This window comes from Anser brachyrhynchus, assembly GCF_964034855.1.
Source record: "Anser brachyrhynchus genome assembly, chromosome: 1".
NCBI lineage: Eukaryota > Metazoa > Chordata > Aves > Anseriformes > Anatidae > Anser > Anser brachyrhynchus.
Window position 1 is genome coordinate 50541262 of NC_137694.1, and position 18716 is coordinate 50559977.

Consider the following 18716-nt stretch of genomic DNA (forward strand, 5'->3'; position numbering starts at 1 on the left):
AGACGGAAAAACAGTACAAAATTATATCAATCAGAAATATTTATTTCCAGGTCCTGGAATTCTTTATTTCTTTGAAGGACATAAAAAGCAGAGAAGAAGAGGGTAAAATAGAAAAAATATTTATTCAGATTCACTAGTTAATTATATGAAACTCTTGCATTTAAATCATAGAATTTCACACAGGAATTCCTGAATTTAATCTGCACATTTATAGTGGACCTTGTGTGTTGCAAATATCCATCTAATCTGAACTGAAAGAGATATGAAAGCAAATTTACTATGCAGTAAACTATTAATAGTTTTATCTAACATTATTTTTTAAATTAATCTAATTTCCACATCAAACTCTCCTGTGTGGTTCTGTAAAGTGATAACAGTACTCTAATAAGGGCAGAGTTCAACTGCAGGAGATAGAGGCAGCTATTATACGGTTCTGGCAATTAAATAAAGCATTTGAAATATCAGAACATGCCATCTACTTGATGTTACACCTCTTAGAAAAGTAGAAATCTGTTTGAAGAGGAAGCAGCAAAACAAGAAAACACAAGTTGTTCTTTGAAGAGCATATGATATCCTTTATAATAATTTTTCACTTAATCTGATCACAACCATTTTACTGTCCTTAAATAGTTCTCTGCTCTGTCAGTAAGGTATTTAACTTGCTTTCAAAGCTACCAAATACATATCTGAACTGAACTTCATTCGTGACTTCATTAATTGTTTCCAGTCTCATTACAAGTTTCTTTCTGTTTCAGCACATGTTTTGGAACTTTGCATTTCTGGAAATCAACCAAAGCTACAGTTCTAGTAAAAATAAATAAATAAATAATAACTGCAGAGAACTCTCTAGAGGTTGTGTGTGCTACAGTTTCCCACCATTTATTACAAATTCTTTGCCTGAGGTTGCTGCTTTCAGAGCAAAGCTGGCAGAACAGCTCAGGAGAATTTCTCACTTGTTGAGATATAAAATCACCAGATCAATGTGAAACACTTTAAAAAATACTCATGTTTAATGAAATGAAGCTGAGGTAGGTGAAACAGCCCTCCAAGAACTGAGGACCTCTCTCATCATATGTTCTGCCATCTTGAGAGTGAGATACTACCTCCAGCAAAGGACTAATAACGTACACCTGAATATGTGAAAAATCACTTTGTAGCCTATGTCAATCATCTTGCTGCAGTTTGCTATTAAGAAGAAACAAGAAAACATGCCAACGGAATGAGCTGGCAAATTGCCCATCCAAAGAATAAGCATGTTGACTGAGCACTGCAACACAAAAGTTCATACTTGGTCGTACCATATGATCTCCAGAAACATCAAAGCACAAGCTCCAGTTCTGAAGCTATTCCCTAGAAACTGGATTTACGATAATTAGTAAGATGGAACACTCCCTTCTTGCTTAATTTCCAGTTATTCGAGGCATACTTTGTTCCTCAGTCATTCCAGGCAATGTTCCTCAGTGACAGTCAGGACCTCAGAGTACCAGTGGGGCAAATATAACCAAATCCACTGGGTGCTGCTGCTGGAAACAGAAATGGAATAGAAAGAAGTTTTGAAGTGTTCTTTCTAAAAGAGTTACTTTTCCAGGCTCCTAAAAGCGTGTGAGTCATTTTTCTCTTTTTTTTTTCTTTTTTTTTTTTTCTCCTGAAAGTACTAAAGTACAGAATTTATTTCCAACTGTAACCTTGAGGAAACAAATTCAGTTTGTGTTTATTTATTTATTTATTTTACCCTAGAAAAATAACATAAACTACACTTTATTTGGCCATTGGGTATAATCACTTTACAATATACAAAATTGATTAGTGTCTACAATTTTTTTTCCTTTTAGAGTTCAGCCAAGCATGTTATCTACATTGTTTATTCCAAGGAGAGTATCATAATATCCTTTTAAAAAAATAAATAATAAAAATATTGAAACTTCCCAATCTTTTGCAATCTTTTTCTCTTAAGCTTAAGTCACTTCTGGTTATTTCTCTCCACAACTTGTTTGACTTTTCATGCCTACCTCTAAAAATAATAAATTGGAACATTTTGTGAAATGTAAGATTTACAAAAATAATAGTGTTTTCAGAGGAAAAAAAAAAAAAAACAAGCATCAACAACTAACAACTGTTTATATATATATATATTTTTTTTTTTTTTTTGCAAAGACTGTGTATTTAGTCTTATTGGGATCTATTTCAGGTTTAACATGTTAATGTGTGTCCAGAAAAATCTCACTCTATTAAGTAGGTATCACAAGAAAGATACAAAAAGTAAATAAACCTCATAGTTTTCAGGTATTTCAGCTTGTGAGAGGTCAATAGCTTTTTTCCCTCTAATTCCAATTATCTTTATTTTTTTATTTTTTTTTTTAGCTAGGAAGTCACTGTCAGCCTCAGCAGCCATACAGAAGTTTATCCAAACATTCAATAGCTGAACTGCTACTGACGTTTTCTTTTAAGAAGTCGTCATACATATTGAACAGAAATGTTCACCGCACTTTTTCCTTCTTGGATTTTCTGAAAAAGTGGTAGTTGAATCTGACTTCAAAATATAAGCATTTTTCAACAATGTAGCATTTCACTAAAGAAGGAAATTCCAGCTCTGACTCTGAGGGAAATTTTCCTACATGGGCATTGCTCCAGAATAGCTACTCCTGACTAAATTCAGGAATGGACCTTCTAAACCTGAACTAATGCTGTCTACTTCCAAAGAAGTTAACTCATTTCAAAAGGGATTAAATTAATTTGGTACAAACAGTCTTATTTTTAATTAGAATGTCCAACAGTAAGTAAAAAATAACTGCATAATAGAGATAATGAGGAAAGATTTTCTGCTTCAATTTAAACCTTGTTTTAATAGAAATTAACTTCGCTGATAAAAATGTCACCGGCCCAAATATATTTCTGGTGTAATATAAAAACCAGCAATGGAAGAGCATCAAAACCTGTTAGACAAATGTGTTCTGCAAAACTGGAAAATAAACATTATCTGAGAAACAATTATTTACTCAACTTTTAATATATTTGCATAATGTAAATGTATTACTAGATTTTGTCAAAATATTAGTATATATTATTCCGTTATCTTCAATAAATGGACATTATGAGTTATATAGCAATTATATCTCTAAATATCCATTTATTTAAGTAAAAATGCCAGTAACTTTTGGATTCCAGTCATTATAAACTATTTTAAGTAATCAATTTTTAAATTTTAGAAACAAACAAACAGAAATAAGTGCTGGCATTTCAGCAGCAAGCATTTGCAGCGTAACCTATGTTTTAAGACATACTCAAAGGCTCTGTACTCCTTTCTGTCCTGCTTAGGTGAAGATTCACATGCTATCAAATGGATTTGCATATGATAAGGTTTGCTCTTCAGATACAATCTCTCCACCTAATTCTGTATCACAGGCCAAAAGCAGAAAAGAATTATTTTATTCTTTCTACTTCTTCTGAGCAGAATTTAAAACACACTTAATATGTGTTATACAATATTTAAATGTTCTCGGGGGGGGAGGGGAGAAGCTAGTTAAGGAAGAGGACATGCAGTGTTTCAGACTATTTTGCGTTTGCTTACCCATTACCAGCCACGTGAAGCTGACCCAGGACGGGGGTAGGGGTAGAAGCAGTGTGGCAACAGGGGACTTGACAGACAGACAGGTGACCTCTGTTGCTTTATGTGCTTCACTTCTTGTCACAAGGGCTAGACAACACACCTTCCCCTCAGAAAGCATGGAAAAATGCTTCCCAGCCTAAAAACTGAGCAGATAAATTTTCTCTTTCCTATGATTTCTCCTCAGATGTCTGGATCACCTCTTTTTTTTGTTTTTTGTTTTTGTTTTGTTTTGTTTATTTCCCATGGGCCCACAGTAAACAAGTGAAAATGTCAAATAATTGGGGCACTAATGGGGGTACAAACTATGTAAAGTGAGGCACATAGTTTGTGAAGCACAAACTATGGTAACACAGACCTGAACCTTCACTGCCAATGTGAGGTTCTTATGAGATGCCATACCCCGTTGTGCAAGAGGGGGCATTACAGGATGAATACTTCATCCCTCCCACCATGTGTTAAAACCAACTTTCTCTGAATTAATTTGCAACTTGCTCTTTTTTCTCTCTCACCTAGCAAGGAGCTGCTATCTGTAGCAGTGACATGAGAACAATACTTTATGTAAATAACTTCCAAGTGGAGGTAGTCATTAATGCAGACAGTTTTGAAGGCAAGTGAAACAGCATTTGACAGAAAGAACCTTTAATGAGACTCTTTCTTAGGACTGTAGTCTGATTCAGAGCATGTCTTTCTGACTTCCTTATTTTTATTTTTATTTTTTGTCAGAGAATACAATCCCTAAAACCATAGGGCTTTCTCTTGTTGCACCAGAGATTATTTGGGAAACTGTTGTTAGCTTCAGTGCAGAGAGGAGATACAGAGCAAGCAAGTGCACGGTTGAATGACAGCAGAGGAAGGAGGGCAGTGTTGAATATCTATCACTAGTTTGTAGTCTCTAGGTTGCCGTCGTGTCCAAAGCCAAACTCACGCTTAAAGCTATACCCACAGCTACATATGCATACCACCCAGCATTCAAAATTCAGAAAGTGTTAGGTAAGCGCCAGCTTGCCCTTTTTGAGTGGTCTGCGCCTCTCCTTCCCTGGCACACATTCACCCAAACACACAAACACAGCAGAATACATTGGAGCATATTTCATCTGAACATGCACAGACCCATAAAACATTCTTGTGCAGATGCCAGCTTGCAATGGCTGGGCACAATGAACTGGTCTCAACAGAAGGCGAGAAAAAGCAGAGCTGAGTGTCTCATGTAAAGAGTTTTAGGGGAGGATGAAAGAACAAACTCTCCATTGTTGGCAGAGACAATGCAGAATGTTTGGGGGATGTGGATTATTTTGGTTTTGATTTTTTTTCCCCTGTACCACATTAGAAAAGCCAAAAGATTAGCAGGGAAGCAAGTGAACATCAATTTCCTCAGGCATGCATTGCCACACATGTAAAACCAGAGCCTGTAGCTGATCCATAAAAGGTGCATTTCAGTCCCCAAAGACAGAGAATTGGTAGGTATATTCTCCCTTGTCCATGCTTAAAAAACAGAATCAAATCAAAAACATAAAATATGTTGGAAAGGATTCCTAGAGGTTGTCTAGTCCAAACTCCACTGGCATTTAACAGCTCCATCACCAAAGTGACAGAAGGTATCATAATCTTTCAGAGATGCTTAGAGTCCTTTTTCGTATGGGAAGTGGGAATTTTAGGGGTATAACATTCGTTATATAGCCAAGATAACTATAAGGACAAGGCACAGCTCAATGATGGGAAAAAGAACAAATGATAAACAAAACTGAGAAAAGAAGCTGGAAATAGAATGAGATGTAGGAAAAATACAGGAGAAAAATATTAATGTTTTATGAAAGGTACAATATCCACCCTATGTCTTTTCTTTATGACCAGTTGCTCTTTGTCTCATATTCTGTGGCCTTGTGCTCTTCTTAGTGTGTTGAAATACTCTTAATGCTTACGTTTCTCAAGTTTAATAGGAATTTGTCAAAATATTATGCTGTAAATAAATTCCTTTGCTTCGTTCTTCAGAAGAATAGCTGGAAAGCTCAGAACCAACGCACAATCTGCTTTACCCTGAAGTCAGCTTTTGGTGATGTTTGGGTTTTCTCTTTTGCACAAGCACTGAGACATAAAATATTTTTCTGTAATTTACTGGGGAGAGTGAGAAAAGAAAGGCCCTTCAATTTTTTGAGAGGGTTAATAAATACATTATTCTGGCAAAGTGTTCTTCTGCATATATGACCAATCCATTGACAAACAATGAACCAGAAATAAGAGCCTGGAGAGCTTGTATTTTTTCCAGATACTACATAAGTTTTGCCAAGGAGCAAGTATTCCTTTGTGACCTATCACACCATGGAAAGCATAGAAAAGTTTAACAGTATCCTTGCAACAAAAATATATTAGCTACTGGACAGTGAGACCATGGAAAAAGGAAGGAAGGAAGGAAGGAAGGAAGGAAGGAAGGAAGGAAGGAAGGAAGGAAGGAAGGAAGGAAGGAAGGAAGGAAGGAAGGAAGGAAGGAAGGAAGGAAGGAAGGAAGGAAGGAAGGAAGGAAGGAAGGAAGGAAGGAAGGAAGGAAGAGAGGGAGGGAGGGAGGGAGGGAGGAAATTCCAAACAAATACAATAACATGATGTGGAAGAAAAAGGAAAAGCTAAGTGAAGTAGTTTGCTGATTTCTAAGTAGCTAGAAGGACTCAAATTGCATAGGCTGAGTGATCTGCAATGAAGAAAAAATGATAAAATGTATGTTTTATACAATCTGGAATTTCTGTAAAATAATCACTGGACAATGATCTTTTCTTTACCAGCAATTCTATATATTTCATATAACAGAGGTTGTCCTGTCTCCTCAGTGGAAACTATTGGAATTTCCAATACCTGAAGAGAGTGTCTATATAGAAATCCACTTGAGGACAGCTTGAGGACAGATGTAAGAGCTCATCATGAAATTTATATTCTGATCAATTTTTCCTGTGTTACACAAGATACAGAATAGCATTTCTAAATCTACATTTATTTACAACTGCTTACTTTGCAGCAAACAGCTGCAAAGTCTTGACCCAAGACTTTCAAGACACTAGTCTTGAACCAAGATGAACAAGTGGTATAGCCAGTGAGTTTCCCAGGCATACATCATCAGTCCCAACAGAAGACAAGCTAAGCTCTTGTGGATATTAAAAAAACATCTAATTTGGAAGGAAATTCCAGAGCACTGAGATGTTAGGCACTAACACTCAGATGAGTAAGTTCATAAGTCTCCATCTAGTTTGGTATTCCATCATGACGGCACAAGCCAAGAATAAAATAAGCTGCAGATAAAGAGGCCTACTGTTCAAGCATCTGCTTAAGAGCTTTCTCCAAATCTAATCTAGGAGCTACTGTAGGGGCGATGGTATCAGCACCAGCTGTGGGTTTCAGAGAGAGCAATGCAGCAGATAAAGTTAAGCATGACTGTAGGAAGAAGGAAAGAAGCCAGAGCTTTTTTGGCAAGAAGCTTACTTAGGTAGGATTCTGAGAAAGAAAAGTACTTGCTTGCTGTTTTGTTTGCTTGTTTGTTTTTCTATTCTTAGGTAAATGATTAGACAATGTATTTGTATTGTGAAAAAATATTTTACGAAAAACATAGATGGTTCATGTAATAAACTCTCCATCTTAAATGAAACAAAGTAACAAGGCCCAAACAAGTTAATATTTTAATAATTTTAGCAAATTTTAGTAAGATTAATTCATTTTTAGTATTGATATTTCAGTAAAGTTTTCAGGTGCAACATTATTTTGCAAAAGACAAGCTTTTTTATTTTTTACTGAGATGAACTAGAAGCACAATTATAGATGCAGCTTGTCTATACATATAAATGTAGGAAATGATAATATCTTATTTAAAAGGTGACTAACTTGCCACATCCTAATTACCAGACTGGAACACAAGAACCCATCCTTAAGGTATTTAAAACCTCACTTACTGAGCATCAAAAATACACACTGAAGACCACAGATACTGTTCCTCTCCATAACTTCTGAAAAGCAGATCCTGAAACAAAGCAGAAACTAGAGATTTTGAGCTGCTTACCTTAACTATCTCTGTTCATATTGCAATTTATTTGTAAGCACTTGTAAGCATTTAAGTCACTTAAAGTCACTGAAATAATTTAGGCAAGAAGTCATTGTATTTTGACTGATATAAAAAATATCTGTTGATCGCCTATTGCTAGAAACCACATAAGCACTGAAGGACAGCAGGCTCTGAAAAAAAAAATAAATTCACAAATCTCAAGAGAAAAGCAAGCCTCAGAGGCATCAGTACAAGGCCCTTCCCAGGCAGGTCTGGTTGAAAGGAGCAAGGAAGGAAGAGGGCTGGCGAAGACAGAAGCCAAACTCCTTTCACTCTGGCAGATTGTTAGATTCACTCAGCTGCCTGCAAGCATACAGCTGCAGCCTAGGTTGATGCAGGAGTGCAGGTTTTTACAGGACTTCCTATATACTGCAAGAACTGTGTAACACTGTCAAATCAAGCAGGAAAAAAAAAAAGGTAGAGTAAAAGAGCCATGGCTGGCTAAGTGGAAGAGGAACATCCAAGCCTATTGACTGAGACACAACTTTCTTTTCAAAATCAAAAGTAAATATTTTTGTAATGGAATTTATACTAGATTAAGATATGGTGTGGAGTTATTTGGTTCTTAACAAACTTTATATATGAAAATCACATTTCTATCCTTCTAGTGGAGAAATGATACCAAAAACAAAAAAAAAAGCTGAAATGCAAATAATAACGACCCCTCCCCCATATATACAATATTAATACAATAGTATTTATTCTTCAAAAATCTCAGTCTCAGAGACTGATTTTACACTTTTAGCATTCTGACAGTTAATCTTTTCTCATAACTGAGTCTGACAGTATTATTGTGATTTCTATTTCCTCTCTGTTGTTGTCCCTAGGAAGCGTACTCTTTTTCTCCTGGCAAACTTTAGTTCTCAGACCCAAGGGACCAATTTCTTCTAGTTACGACAGAAGAGTCTTTGTCTATTTTCATCCTCTTATTTTTAGTTCCCTCTTGAAAAACGTATCAGATCTGCTTCCTTCCATATGGAACATTTCTAGAATATTGTGAGGAACTGCTAACAGTAGTCACTTCAGATATATTTAGTTTGTTAACTCTTTTTACCCTTACTCAGCTCAAGAATTAGGCATGTCAAAAAAGTAAAAGTATTTTTATTTATAGAAAGGACTGTGATTTTTTCCTGTTTTCATAATCTGATCCTCCTCAAATGAACAATTTTTTTTTATGAATCCATAATGCATTAAACTGACAACTACAGATAGAATGCTTAAATATCTTATTCAGTAGGAAAGGCAATCCACAAATGACTAAGGAAATACTACTACACTATTCCCACCCTCTCATTTCTATCTCCTTCAGAAAAACCTGGAAAAACTTCTCTTGAGTGAATGAATAAACTTAGACTATAGTGTAAACGACTAGATTAAACAGATAGTTCTCAAACATAAGGAACTTATTATTATTATTATTATTCAAACATTACATATTAACAACCTAGATTATCTCCTTTTCACAAGAAGGAATACAAGGGTTGTGTTGAAGCTCTTAATTTTCACAGGGTCTTTTGTGACTAAATTTCTTTTCTACATACTACTGACTAAAGAAGCCACCTTCTTTCACTAAATGAATCCTGACATTGAAGCATACAGAAGCAGCATTTGATATAAACTCAACATATAAAGATAGCAGCACTTCACTTATCACTTCATTAATTCTAAATATGAAATATAAAATGTGCTTCCTGATAAAGTATATTGGCAATCATTTTGAAGATGCCAAATGGATATAATTCCCTCATAACCTTAGGAAAACTCATAAGCCCCACTGTATATTTACATACATTTAACATTGAGTTAAATCGAAGGAGTAGACCTGCAAAGTTTTATAGCATAAAATTTCACATCAGTGGTATCAAAAATGAGAGAGAAGGAGAGAGAGAATAGGTTGGCCCAAATGCATTCCTTTAGTACCTGGAGAATGGAGTATTAAACACAGTTTTTCACCTTAGTTTATGGGAAGTGTTTCACAGAAAAAATAATAATAATAATAATAAAAATCTCTCTCTCATGTCTTTATTTACTTCAATTCATCAATTTTGTAAAAAAGAAAAAAAGGGTGTTTTTTGAGAATTTTCTGCTTTGACTCAATGAATCCAGCTACAAATTACTACAGGCTTTGTGCTGATGAGAGGTTAGGTGGTCATAAAAATTAGCCTTCCTAAGCTCAGTCTTCAACGATCTGGGCTCACATTTGAGGCACAGGGGTTATTCTCCATTGTAGCAGCTGGCTTCTGTAACCTGTGACTTTGACATTTTGAGATATGCTATAATGTACATGTTGTCCCAACCCTTGTCAACCTAGATCCTGAAGTTGCCCACAAAAAAGCACCCAACTTGTTAAGCAGCAATTTTCACTGAAAGCATGCATTACTCTACTAGATTGTAACTACTTCTGCACTGCCAGTGACACTGCCCACAAGAAGCATTCCCTGAAGTCCAGGCCAAGTTGCACAGCCTGGGTCATGTTCTTACTGTAGATGGCGATGCTTCTTGAAGTACATAAGCTGTGTGCACACTGAATAACACTTGGCCTGAAACCCTTCTCTGAATGTCCTCTGAATCTCATGTAGTACCCATCTGTACCATGAAAGATGTAGGTATCATTTTGCTGTGAGTTTTTTGTTGAAAGTGCATAAAATAATACAGAGAACGTGGTAGAGCACAAAAGAGTGGTGTTTCTATAGGAGAATGTTAATGACAGGCATTGCATACATTGAGATAGGAAGTAAGGTTGAGGAGAAGTAGCTGATGACCCAGAGACTGCTGGGGTAGTGTTAAAGGCAATGTAGAGCATAGAGACTGAGATCTTGTCCACAGCAGCTTTGAGAAATCATTACTGGAGCAAAGCACTTTTTGAGCTACTTAGCCGAAGGAGAATTAACTAATTTGTCCCAATCACGAATTACAGATACATATACATTACATAAACTAACATACTTATTATGTATTACAGAAGATGGGACCTGAAAAGAAAACAGAGAATGAAGTTACTGTCAGTTTGCCTTAACTGACTGCTGTCTGCTTCTTCTGAGATGGAGATAGCACATCTAAGGTCCAAAGAGGATTTGTGAACATCTTTCTCACCTTGCCAAAACACTGGCATTGTGTAACACAATCTGCATCATCTGTCACAATCCCTTTTAATGTTTCCACTTTTCACACTTGATCTATAAACAAGTTTAAAGCTTTGCAGAAGGGCTTCTGTTGACCAGTTTTCCTTTGCTTGAGGGAATCATAGAATCATTAAGGTTGGAAAAGACCCTCAAGATCATCTGGTCCAACCATCATATTTGAACACAGCATTAAAAGGAGTTGATGGTCTTTCCACAATTTCCTGGTCTGCCAGGTTGATTTTTTTTTGTTCTGACACGTCCTGGTAAAGGTAGAAAATAAAGTAGATACACACCAATTTTTAATTAAATTGTGCTAAATTTTTATTTTTTTTTAATTTTAAATTTTATTTTAAAATAAATATAATTATAAAATAAAAATAAATAAAAATAAAATAAATTTTAAAATTAATTTTTAAATTTTATTTTACTTGTTTTAAGAAAATTTAAACATTTATTCACATTTACTGCTGTCTAAAATTTCTGAGAAAAATAATGCTGGGTTTCGAAAGTGCAGAAGAACACATGAAAAGGAATCCATTCAATGCAAGGAAAAATAAATTGAAAGCACTATCCCACTCAAATACACAACAAACAAACAAAAAAAATGTATGGTTGAATGTCTGTTAAATACATGGAGGAGTTTATTAGATTTTGTTGGCCATCCATGACAGCTTTCACTCCATCAAACTGAAACCCTGACCTGCTGGGTAGGGCTGTATCAAAGGGGAGTCCTTGAGCTGTGGCTTGGCCAACTGGTTGCACAACTGAAACTGGTGACTTCCCTCAACTTCTGGTCGAACAGCAAGCCCGATGCTTTGGGGGATGTTAATAAGTTGTAATCTGGAGATTGTACACTATTTGGAACCAGTTACAGCAAATTGCAATTGTTTGGTCAGCATCAAATGAAGCAACAGGGGGTGGGATACTTCAAGTGACTTCTGTAAGCTGGGAGAGGAGGAGGAGGACAACGGAGTGTACAGGCAGATGTGCCCTGAAGGCAGAGAGGTGGGAAGCAGCAGGACAGGCAGTAAAGATGGCAATAGTAGGAATATCAATAGAAAGGGACTGCAGTGTCAGAGCTGAGATAAAAGTGTAAAGAAGAAGGCAAAGTACAAGTGGTGAGAACCTCAGAGGAACTGGACTGTCATGTAGCATCTTCTGGGTGAGCGCTGTTAATCGAGTACGCAGAACTAATAACTGTTTATAAGATAAAGCATGACAGTCGGGGTAATCAGATGATTCCATGCTGGGGTCTTCAAACAGGGGCTGACCCTCAGGATGGGTATGAATGTATAAACAGTTGCACTCTGAGATGTATGAAAATATGTATTTGAATTTTTGAAGGAATGGGAGAGAGAACAGCTCAAGCAGCTGTGGCAGCACTAGTTAAATTAAGGAGCTGGGGGGGTTCAGATCGGGGATGTTTCTTGGCTTAGAAATCACTGGAAGACAAGATGGTTAGAGAATTGCAGAACGAAATTAAAGGAGTTAGGATCTTTGTGCAAAACTCTAGTAAACTTATGGACGAAGGCAAAGCTGTTTTGGGAGAAATGAGCTGCGTGGGAGAAGATGTGGACATTGCTTCAAGCAGTGATCAAGGCATGCTTCAGGCCAGTATCAATTACATTTTCACCTCCCATCCAAAGCCATATCTTTATAAGGGAAACCAGCTGCAGGAAAGCACAACTACGTATCAAACCAACGTGCTAACCAGAGCCTGCAGAACCACACACTGAGAAGCGAGGCGGCATCACAACAAGCTCAACCCTGCTACCCAAATCTGCTCCCTCTCGGGACAGCCCTGACCTGCCCAACACCCTGAGGCCTGCCCACAGCCCAGAATCTTTCACAAAGAATAGTCTTCTGAGATTTCCCACAGATAATATAAAACCACTCTTCCCTTTAAATGGGAAAGCTGATTTTAATTGATAATTGCTGGGAAGACCTACATAATGAAAAAGAAGTTTTTTGTCAACTCAGTTTAGTCTTATTTAGCTATGGCATGTTTTACTTCTAGAGGTCTGACAAAGCAAGGGAGTAAAACTATCCAAGAGGATTTGGGAAAAAAAGGGGATGTGAAAAGCCACCATCATCCATATGACAATCTGTCTTGGAGCCTTCTGAAGGCTTCTGTCAGTGAGCCAAAGGCTCCTGAGCCAACTGGCTGTCAGGAGAGTGCTGGCGTTTATAGCTTGGGTCCCTAAATCATATTTCTGGAGTTAGATTTCTTATCTCAATCCTTGCATAAAGCAGGGGCGATGTTGTGCCCAGGCCCCTGAAATCCTCCAAATTTCCTTTGATCTCAGATCAGTCCTTCTTGTAAATGCTCAGATTGTCAGCATTTGAGGCTAGGCAGGATCTTTCCTATTTGCACGAGCCCTTAGATAGTGGTAAAATGGATACAACACTGGCTCCTGCTCAGTCTCCAGAGCTCTTGGCTACATAATTCATGTCCCCCTGATCCACACCCCACCTCTGTGGAGTTCGGTGCCTGCTCCATGGGGATGAACTGTTGTTTCTTCTAGGGGATCAACCTTGCCTCTTTTTGAGCCAAGTTTTCTGTTTCCCCCAGCACAGACTGCACTTTTGATGTTTTTTTGGTAAGTCAGCATTTTTCCCAGTGAGAGCAGTTCTCAAGAGGAAGCATTAGGTCTCTTTAGGTTTGGCAGCTGCATGAACTCTGGTTGTGCTTTTACACCATTTATTAGGAAAAAAAAAATGTTACAGAAACGTAGTCTGAGAAAAAAAAAAAACACAACATTTTTTTATTTTTGTGAATGACAACTTAGTAAATGAGGCAATCTGCATTTCTGGAAGACCTTTAGTATATTCTGAAATAATCCAAAACCTTTAAAAAACAATTTTCTTCTCACCAGCCATAATAATCGCAACCAGAATGTAGGAAAATCCATGAGCTGGAGGACCTCTTTTAACCTCCCTTTTTCTGTACTTCCATCCACATCTGTTAAATATACAATATTTCAGTTGGATTAAGCAAGTACTTGTAAGCTAATTCATGATCCTGACATGAAAAATTCTACAAGACAGAATATTACTAACTTTGAACGATGTGTTCAAGTGAGCATCTTGCATTAGAACTTTTTATTAAACAAAGCTGGATGTTAAAAAAAATGGAAGGCCACTTAACAAGATTTTTCAAGGGACAGAGGTTGTTGGCCTCTTCACAATGAATTGGGGCAATGTTGTATCATTTCAGAATTTGTCTTTGGAGAAATCAATCTCTTCCTGTAACTGCCAGCAACCAGGTTTGAATGCTTTTATTCATGGATATTGCTCATAGTTCACAGAAATTAAACAACAATATTATAATGATACATACAACAGAATTATAATTATATGTGTTTCTTTAAACAGAAAGGAAGAGACTTATTTGTTTGCTTTTTTTTGGTCTGCTGGACAATACAATGGTGGGAGCCAGTTTATTGCAGCTTTTCCCACAGGCCTGCCCTTGGGAATAGCCTTCTATGAAATCCTATTCTTGTCGCCCTACAGAAATAGAATGTAGTGCCTTTTTTAACTTGAAAATTATTACACCAGGCACCTTACTGCAAATGAGTTAGAAGAAAGCTGTGTCCCACAGTGTGATACCAGTTTCTCTGAGTAGATCCATTTGCTTTTATAAAGGAATCTTGAGGGAAAGTGGCACAGCCACAAAATGGATAAACAAGTAGATGTGGTGTTCTCAGCATTTCTAAGTGTCTTAAATGGAAGTGAATTTTAAAATATAAGCACTTATTTTAACTTGGCTGTTCTGATAAAGTCCCTCACAGTCACCCTTTCTGAGACATAGAATACCCATTCTCCACCTGTAAAGTTTAATGTATTAAAAAAAAAAAAAAAAAGTAGAGAAAATATTTATATAGCATCACAAAACATCCATCAACACACTGGCACGAAGCGTATACAATCCCCAGAGCAGCCTGCAAGGAACACAAAACCTAGCCAAACCCCAGAGATGCTAATGTAGATTCCTCAGGATTCTGTAGATTGTCTCCTGAAGCAGCAGAAATGCTAGTGGCTTTAGATAATGTGAAGAGCTTGCCAGAATTCAACAGGGGGATGGGAAGAGAAAAACTCTTTTCACACACGAAGGTTAGATGATATATTCAAAGTGACTTTCATCAGTGTAAGGTTTTTACAGCCTCCTAAGACATTCTGAGTAATCCCCACAGATCACAGATTTTCTCAGCGTTTAACTAAGAGAGAATTGAATTGCAGCTCTCCCTCTCCAGTGTCATTCTGTTTGCACTTGCATATGCAAATTGCTTTCTGCCTGAAGTTCTGCAGAATCTGCTAGGACCTTGTAAGGGAGGGAAAAAGCACAAAATAGAAGAAAAGCAGATGGAAAAGTAGATGCAAGTTTTGCATAGGGTGCCACTTCTCATTTCTGTGGGACATATTTATGCATAAGCTGCTAAGCCCAGGGTTGTAGCCAAGTATTCAGACAGACTGTGATAGATGTGGAGATCAATTGTTTGTGAAGGCAGAAAGGGTTCTAACCCAAGCTGATACTTTTCAGTTAAACAGATTGTCACCTTATTTTTTTTTTTTTCATAAGCAAAATGTTTATAAACATTACCTGTCCATATGTTACAGTCCTTTCTTATTCAGATAGGCATAGTATAAGATATGCTAATGTTGTTTGCTGTTTTTTATTTGCTACAAAACTACAGGGCTGTAATCACAATACTTTATTGACACCTCTTTTAAAAATATACTGATAATGTTAAAAAAGTGTCTCCCATAGCCTGCAAAGACAATCAAGCCATATGGAATTACTTAGGAAAGTTCCATACAGATAACCAGAAGAGAATAATGAGGCACAAATTAAATTTCAGTAGAAACTCATTTTATTAACATAACTTGTCACTGTGTATAGTGTATTCAGATATCACACTATTGCTCAAAGATATCCATTCTGAATCTACAGTTTCTGAAAGTGATCTGAAAGTGATTTTCAATGTCATGTCTGTTGAAAATATCTTTCTATCAAAAGCCAGGAAAAAAAAAGCTGTAGTGTTAGTACAATGAATGTTAGTATAATGTATGTTTGTCCAGTCCTATGTTTCTAGGAAAAATCAGGGTTAATGAGAAGAGATATAATTCATTGACTTGACAAGTAGGAAATGTTTTTGCCCTACAGTGAATGACTTTGCTACTGGCTCAGATCACCATGAAAATAATCCTTCATTAGCTGCATGGAAAAATAAGATTAGCCCTGGATCATACCCAAGAGACATTAACTTTTCCAGATTAGATAAAACACTTTTCTGGTGGCAGGAATGTTGAAATTTTGCCCAAAATCATGAGTCTTGCAGAGGGAATTTTCAATCTGTTAAATCTCAGCAGGAGAATTATGATATTTGTGAAGCAGAAACAGCAAATCCAGGATCTACTTCCATGAATGCAATTGAACAAAATCAGGTTTCATGCAAAACAGGCTTTAGACAGGAAGGCTGAAGCATCTGTCAGCTTCCTAACTGACTTCAGGAGGGAGGAATGGACCTTGGAAGCAAAAATACAAGATAGATATAAGTTCTTTCTTTTTATTCTTGAACAACTTTTGCAAATAGTGCAGTACATTTATTTATATTTGGTAAATAAATAGTACTTTTGTTTGTTTATGTGTAGCCTGGCTTGACATAAAAGGTGATTTACATGTGTTGTCTGACCTGAGAGCATTTCATGCTTACTGGTATGGAGAGCTTAAAAGCAGATCCTGGTCCACGCTGACGACTTTCATTTCCCCCATGCATTTCATCAGAAGACACAAATGTGCTTAAAGCTTGCTTATATTTATTGCTGAAGAAGCTGATTTTAAAGCCCCTAACGTAGATGTCTGAGGAAAACAGACCAAAAAAAATAAATAAATAAAAATATTCTGGTGAGGCTGTAATATAATTCGATATCTGTGGAAAGATAATTTCTTCTCTAAATTTCATCTCAATTTCATTGTGATGGACACAAATGTTATTGAGTGCAGTTTTAGTGTATCAATGCAAGTTAGTCTGTCAATGCAATATAATACAAGTGCCATCAGAGGTATTTATGCTATATTTATTTTCATTTTTCCTTGATTGCTTGCATCCTTCACTATCCCATATTTTTATTACTATAAATGGAATTAATACAATACCCATATTTTTACTTCCATTATAGATGGGTGAAGAAAACCATAACTGGTATTAATGTAATTTTCATCACCAGAAACAACCTATTAAATCTCATTTTACAGAGAAATGTTTAATATAATATAGTAAGTTTAGGAGGTTGCTTTCTGAATTAATATACTTTATATCAAAGCTACTGTGGGAATGCTCTTCAGTGACAATGGTCCTATGGAAGAGATTCTTGTTATCATCCCTGCTGGCCCATAAATACTGAGATAAAACCAGTACTTTAGAAATATGTTTAAAGAGCCTGTGAGAACAGGACACACATGAAACCTGTTGTGTGTTTTTGTTGTTTTTTGTGTGTGTGTGTTTATTCTTTTAATAATTTTGTTTTTGATCAAACAGGAAAAAACAGGCACAGACTGGCACAGAGCACCTGGCCAGAAGGGAAATAATCACATGCCAAATATCTCTATCCTTAACTGAAGATGATTGTCCCATAACTTTTTTAAAAGATTTACAAAGTATTATGGCTGAAAAAAAGATGTCACTTCAGTGTCACAGAACCGAAATACATATTTTAATAGTCAATCCAATATATAAATTAAAATAAATCTATGCAAACTGGCATCTTTAAAATTAAAACTTGGTTAATTTATTTGACATAAAATTTGTATATCATCCTTGCTATAAAAGATGTATATGTAAATGTACATTCTGATATACATTCTGAAAATATAAAAAGATCCTAGATACAGATAACTAGATAGCTCTGAAGCAAACATCTGACTGTCTCCACATTAAACACTTCTAGTGCTAGCTTAAGACAGGCTTTTTAATCATGAAATAGCATAGCTTTCATGTGACGTACTTACTTACTTTCTCAGATGTGTGATCAAAAATAAACAAAGAAATATGAAATAAAGCTTTGCATTTTATCCAATGCACAGAATTACAAGTGTCCCTCCCTTAGTATGCCCACGCCTGAGCTGCTTTCTTCGATCACTCCCATGAGCTGCTGTTCCCTTCCTGCAGCCCAGCAGACCTGCAAGCTCCCTTCAGCCAGCTCCATGACCCACCCTGTGCCCTTCAGGGGATTACCACCAGTATGGCACCAAACAGCACTCATCCCAGCCCTTCCTGGGTGCACAAGGACCATAATCCCCCACACACCTCCCAGACAGCTCCACTTTCTCATTCTGACACAGTTTTTCCTTTCCCTTCTCTGCCTCATTTGCCTTTGGAGGCTTTCCCTCTGTTGCCATCACAATTTCTTGAGGCTGCTCAGCCCACACAGGTCTTCCCTGTTCTTTTTTATCAAAAAGCATCTCTTGTTTGTAAGTGACTAAAATATAAGATCCCACCCACTTTCTTCTGTATTTTTTACTATTTGGTTGCCATGGTACTGAAAACTTGTGGGGGCTGGCTAGCCTTCTGTCCCTCAGCTCTAACTGTCCAGAGACTCATGTATCTGTGCTCTGTCCTTGTTCTCCTAAGTACGTGACTTGAGGGTCATATGAAATGTTCCCAGATGGAGCAGTGCTCCTCCTTGCCCAGATCAAGGCAGAAGACAGTGGTTCATGCACTCCACCAACAGTGGGGAGAGAGGGGGAAGGAAGGAAGCTAAAGGACTCTCTGAAGTCAAGAGAACAGACACAATGTTTTACAGCGCAGATATATTTTCTTATTGTCAAATATGAAAATATTTTTCCTTTGGCAAGTGCAAATGGTTAGGGGCCTGAAAACCACTCCATACTTAACAGCACTTCAAGGACTGC